A 6,316-nucleotide genomic window follows, 5' to 3' on the forward strand; every position below is an offset into this window, starting at 1 on the left:
TTGAACTCATAAACAAAATCTTGTGTATGGACAACAATGACATAGACACTTGACATAAGAGACAAGTACTATTGCATTATCATCATATGAAAGTGATAGTTCAAGTACATCATTATATAGAGTTCTTTGGTAGCACTTAACATCCACTATGCATATGGGTTTTTGTCTCTCTTCCTAGAATGGACTGCATCTTCCTAGCCTAGATGTCCTATACAAAGGGACTAGAGTAGGTGTGATTGCAAGTATCTCAACACCCCTCCTCAATCACAACCAAAAGTACAAAGTGTGTAGAGGCTTTAGTAAAAGCAACACCTGCAAAGTGTGGGCACACCATAAACATGTCAAAACACCAGAGGCTGTCGCAGAAAAGGCTAAGTGTGGGTACCACAAACATGATGGACACCCAGAGGCTCTAGCAGGAGCCTTAATAAGTGTAGAGAGGCTGTAGTACCAGGATAATTGAGGAGTTTTACAAGTTTATGTTTGAGACATTAGGACTAGGAAACACAAAACTAAAAAAGTCTATCTGAATAGAAGGACTGATGAGGTTTGTCCTTCTCCTAGTGGTCTTCTTCTTCTTCTTCCTTTGCTCCATTTTCTTCTTCTTCTTGGACTGCAACTACATATGCCTTTTGGGACCTCTTTCTTGCGTGGCAGAACTTCTCGGTGTGTCCGGTCCTTTTGCAGAAGTCATAGAAGAGCTGATTCTTCTTGCCTTTGTACCTCTTGCAAACATATAATGCATGCTCATCTCTAGAGGTACTTGGTTCTTCCTTAGTTTTTAGCTTCTTTTCCTCCTCTAACAATGATGACTGGATATCAACAAGTTTAGGATTTGGCATGTTGATTAAAGTTGTTGATATATTCTTATATTCAGGAGGCAAACTCTTAAGTAGAACACCGATGCAAACATCTTCTTCCATTTTAATGTTGATTCCTACAAGTTGGGTTAAAAGTCCTTCCATGTAATTCAGATGTGTGGCAAGTGATGTGCTGGACTTCATTTCAAGCCTGAAAAACTCAATCAGGAGACCATACTTTGATGATTTAGACTGTGCACCAAACAAGGTGTCAAGTCTCTTCCATGTATCCTGTGAGGTCTCACAGTTATCCACATGGTGGATATAGCTGTCGTCTAGCTCCAGTTTGATAATGGCCTAGGCTTTGTCATCATTCTTTTGCCAAGTATCTGCAAGGTCCGCATCCCGAGGTTTCTTCTCTTTGCCATTTGTGATGGCCCAGAAACCCTTCTTCATGAAGATGAGCTTGATGCGGGTTTGCCAGGTGTGAAACCCAACTCCCTTGAACCAAGCTGTCGGTGAGTCTTTTCCCATGCTGAAGAGCTGGAGCAGCAGCAAATCAGTTCCAAGATTCTTAGATTTTACAAGTGAAAGAGCAGATTACAATGTATCAAGAGGCACAAGTAATGGTAGTGTGAAAAACACACTATGTCTGACTTGATGTTGAGCTTAAATCTTCCTGTTCAGGTCTTCGATCCTTTGTCGATCTTTCTAGGTCCTTCCCCTCCTTGATTTGATGCTAGGGCCAGAGGAGGCTAATGTCAGTGGCTATGATGTTGAGCTGCTGCACCTTAACGAGAGAAAGAGGTCTTTAGATCTTCGATCCTTTGTCGATCCTTTGTCGATCTTTCCAGGTCCTTCCCCTCCTTGATTTGATGCTGGGGCCAGAGATGGCTAATGTCAGTGGCTATGATGTTGAGCTGCTGCACCTTAACGAGAGAAAGAGGTCTTTAGAATGTTAGAAGTCAAGCTCACTTTAGTTCGTCTTTATGAGTGACCGACATCTGTGACAGCTAGTGTGTGTGTACAGCTGTCTCCATGTGACTACATTGAATAAGTCTGGTGTGTGTTAGTCAATGATCTAACTAGAGTTAGTCAGTTAGGTCTACACCTAGTCTAGTTTACTTTTACATTGTATTGTGTGCTTATCAGTTAGTTCTTGAATAATGAAGAAAACACAATGAGAGCCTAAAGGCTCATGGATATGGAGTATTCCCTGTCTCTCTCTCCCATCTTTGAACATGGTATCAGAGCAGGACTTGGTGGACTTCTTGGAGCAGGAGGAAGTCAAGAAGACTTGAAGAGGCTGAAGAACAAGGTTTTTTGAAAACAAAACAGGCTGCCATTACTCTGTCAAGGTATGCATTTGCTCATTTGGACTCTATGCTTTATCACAGTGGTTGAGGCCTTTCTGGGAGCCTTGGTGGGCATCTTTGAGCATATGTAAGTGCTCATTGAGCCTCATGATGAGGAGGACTAGCTGTCAAACCGGATCTAGAAATGAGCGTGACTAGGCCTGCTGGATTGTTGATCACAGATCTCTGCAAACTATCAACTACATCATTTACTAAGTGATATGGAGCTTGTCTACACCTTTTGAAGGTACTTGAAGACTATAGGAATCCATTGCTTGTGCTGGAGCTCTATTATGAGCTGGGAACAGAGTACACAGATCTGTGAAATAGTCTTGAACTATTGGGAAAGTGAAAGGACAGCTTGCATTTGATTATCATTGAGCTACAGAAGCTCTTGGTTATGCCCAAAAGCATCAAGGCGTAGAAATTTGCTTGGAGGCTGTATGTATATGTTCTCATGTGTTGAAGCTGGTTTTTTATGACTAAAATATTCAAATCTGGAAATATTTTAATGGCTGGAAACTGTCATACACAGTGAATAGCAAGCATTGTATCTTGCTGAAGCAATACATGTCACTTTGGAGCTTCTATCACCTATATGAACTGACATATGCATGCTGAATGTATGGAGGATTGTGGAAAGCATTGGATGCTACTAAATACTCAAATCTGGACCTGAAATAATTGCCTTGACAATGCTTGGGCTGGTTATGAACAGTCATGGTTATGAACAGTCATGTATTCCTTGACAGTGATTAATGAAGACAGGTTGTCTATGCCTACCCAAATGCTCATGTATTGAACCTATCACTTCAAAGTGAATGTATGACATGTCTTGAAGATTTTTGGAGCTAAAATACATTTTGGTTACCAGAGTATTGGTTGTTTGTAATCTGTGAGCAGATTTATGTCACTTGTACTTGCTGGATATGCACTACTTTGTTCTCGAATGGTTATGTTTGGACTGCCACATGTACTAGCAGATACTCTGGAGTTTTTGGGACATGTATAACATGTATACACATTGATTTTGGCCTTGAAATTGCTACTGGTTACTCACACTCTACAGTTTTCAGACTGCATCTTTGGTCCCTGGCAACGAGGTTGCAGGAGTTTAAACTGAAGCAAATACATAGCATATGTATTGACTGTTTTACCTACGGGTTAGACCATTTGTTTGGGACTGTTTTGGGTTATCAGTGGGATGAAATACCTTGGTCTTTAACTGCAATTAGTTGCAGAAAACTGTCATAAACTGTTGTGGACTGAACTTGGTCAGTCATACTTATTGGTCTGCAGGTAGTTAAACATCTAACAAACAGTCTATTGCATCATGGCTAATGCACATGGGACTGATAATATCACTCAGATAGTTGGAGAGAAGTTAGACAACAAGAACTTTGCATTATGGAAATTCAGAATGAAGAAATTTCTAGTTGGCAGGGGTTATTGGGATCTATGTACAAGAGATGAGCCTACTCCTGAGTTGCTTGCAATGAATCCAACTAATGAACATAAAAGAGCTCATAGGCTATGGAATGAGAGAGCATGCAAGGTGATGCATTGGTTTTCTCTATGTATATCTGATGCTATGGTAATTCAAATCAGTGGATGTGAGAATTCGAAGGATGCTTGGGACATATTGATGAAAAATTATGGAACCATGACACATGCACAAAAGATCCAGTTGAAACAGCAGTTCAACAACATGTCTAGGAATGGCAGGAGCATCCAGGTGTATACCATAGAGATTAAGACCATAGCTGATCAACTTGCTACCATTGGCTCAAGTGTATCAGAAGATGATATGATTGCTGTTGCCTTGAATGGATTAGGGAAAGAGTACAAAGCTTTTGACACATCTATTTCTGTTAGTGAAGAGCCTCCTACCTGGGAAGAGCTAGTTGCTTTGTTGCTGCATGAGGAGTTCAAACTTGGTTTGAATACAGGTTACAGTGCATCTCAGAGTAGAGACACTGTGTTATACTCTAGCCAGTGTGGCAGAGGATTTAGAGGTCGTGGTTCATTTCGAGGTCATGGTGACACTCGTAATGCTTATGGATAGCAGTAGCAGCAGGGTAATTGGCATGGTGCAAATACACAAGGCCAGCGTGTGGCGGGTTTAGAGGCAGGGGGAGATCACCCCGCGGTAGAGGTGGTGGATCTGGTTCATGGCAGTCATCTGATCAGTCCAATAGGGACAAGGATTGCCATTATTGCGACAGGTATGGACATATTGCAAAAGACTGTTACAAGAAGCAGGGAGATATGAAGGCAAAGGGCAGACAGCATGGGCACTATGCACCTTCCAGTGGTGCTCATGATGAGCAAGTTGATAGACTCTTTGCCATGCAGCATGTATCCAAAAATGCATCGAGACATAATAGAGATGATAGATGGTACATTGACTCTGGAGCATCAAACCACATGACACCGCATGGAGAGTGGTTTGATGAGATGGTTGCAGGTACACATGGTCATGTATGTACTGGGGATGACACCCAACATGACATAATGCATAAAGGGATTATTCCTCTCATGATGCCTGATGGCAAGAAGAAAGGCCTGCATGATGTATAACATGTACCTACCATAACAAAGAATCTTTTGTCTATGGGTCAAATGGCAGAACAAAAATTGCCAAGGGCAGAAGGGATGGCAGGATGTTTACATTGGATGCGACCATTCTGGGACTTAAGGTAGCCATGTTTGCTCATGATGAGAGTGCCATTTGGGATGTAGAGATTTGGCACAAGCGGATTGGACATGTCAATGTACAAAAGCTGAAATCTATGTAGCAGAAGGAAGTAGTACTTGGATTACCCAAATTCAAGTATAATGGCTTTGGTCATGTATGCCCTGCATGTCAGTTTGGGAAGCAGGCACAGTTTCCTTTCATGAGACATGTAAAAAATAGCACTAGGCCTTTACAGTTGGTGCACTTTGATGTCTGGGGTCCTTCACATAATGCTTCTTTTGGAGATGCACGGTATTATGTATCATTTATTGATGATTTCAGCACAGGTACACTTGGCTTTATATTTTGAAGCATAAAGATGATGTGTTTGATGCATTCAAAGACTTCAAGAAGCATGCAGAAAATGAGATGGGCTGCTACATATCCTGTTTGAGATCAGATGGAGGAGGTGAATATGTCTCTAATTACTTTGACAAGTATCTTGCTAAATATGGGATCAAAAGACAGCTCACATGTAGCTATACACCGCAGCAAAACGGTGTTGTAGATAGGAAAAACAGGGTCCTGATGGAATCAGCTCTAGAGCCATGCCAAATGAGAAATGTCTGCCAAATGGTTATTGGGCTGAAGCAGTGATGACTGTTGTCTATGTGCTGAATCGAACCCCTACATTAGGGATTCATGATGTCACTCCATATGAGAGGCTGTATGGTCATAAACCTGATATTTCGCACTTGAAGGTATTTGGCAGCATTGCATATGTACATATATCGAATGAGAAGAGGAAGAAACTGGACCCTAAGGTAGTGAAGAGTGTGTTTGTGGGATATGCACATGAACGGAAAGCTTATAAGTGTTATGTACCTTCTACTCATGAGACACTCATAAGCAAAGATGTGGTATTTGATGAGTTAGCATCTTGGTATGGGAAATTTGTTGCAGTGCCTACTGATGGCTCACCCAGTATGAGTCGTGCTGAAAATACTCCTACAAAGAGTACTTCCATGAGTGGTCAAACAGGTGATGTATCATCTACAGTGAGTCCTTGGACAGGACGATTGCGCAATCACACTAGTGCATCCACTGACACGGATATGTCAGTGAGGGGGAGAATAGATAAGGGAAAAGAAAAGGTTTTTGAAGATGTAACAGGTCCACTCACTGCAGGTTATGAGCCATCTAGCAGTGACAGCTTAGACAGTAAATTGGGGATTCCATCTGTTATGACGCCAGGTGCTAGGCAGAGTCGTTATGTGCCACCTCATGAGAGGCAAGCTCACAGTGAGCCACAGCTCAAGAGATCAAAAAGGGTCAGACGACCTGTTGATAGATACACTTACACTGGATATTCAGCCTGTCATTATGCTTATATGACGAAAGTAACAAGTTTTAGAGAACCAAGTAAGTTTGATGAGGCAGTTTTGCAGATGAGGATTGGCATGCTGCTATGGATGAGGAATATT

This window comes from Lygodium microphyllum, chromosome 13, assembly GCF_053477565.2.
Source record: "Lygodium microphyllum isolate KBCC chromosome 13, Lygodium_microphyllum_v1.1.10, whole genome shotgun sequence".
NCBI lineage: Eukaryota > Viridiplantae > Streptophyta > Polypodiopsida > Schizaeales > Lygodiaceae > Lygodium > Lygodium microphyllum.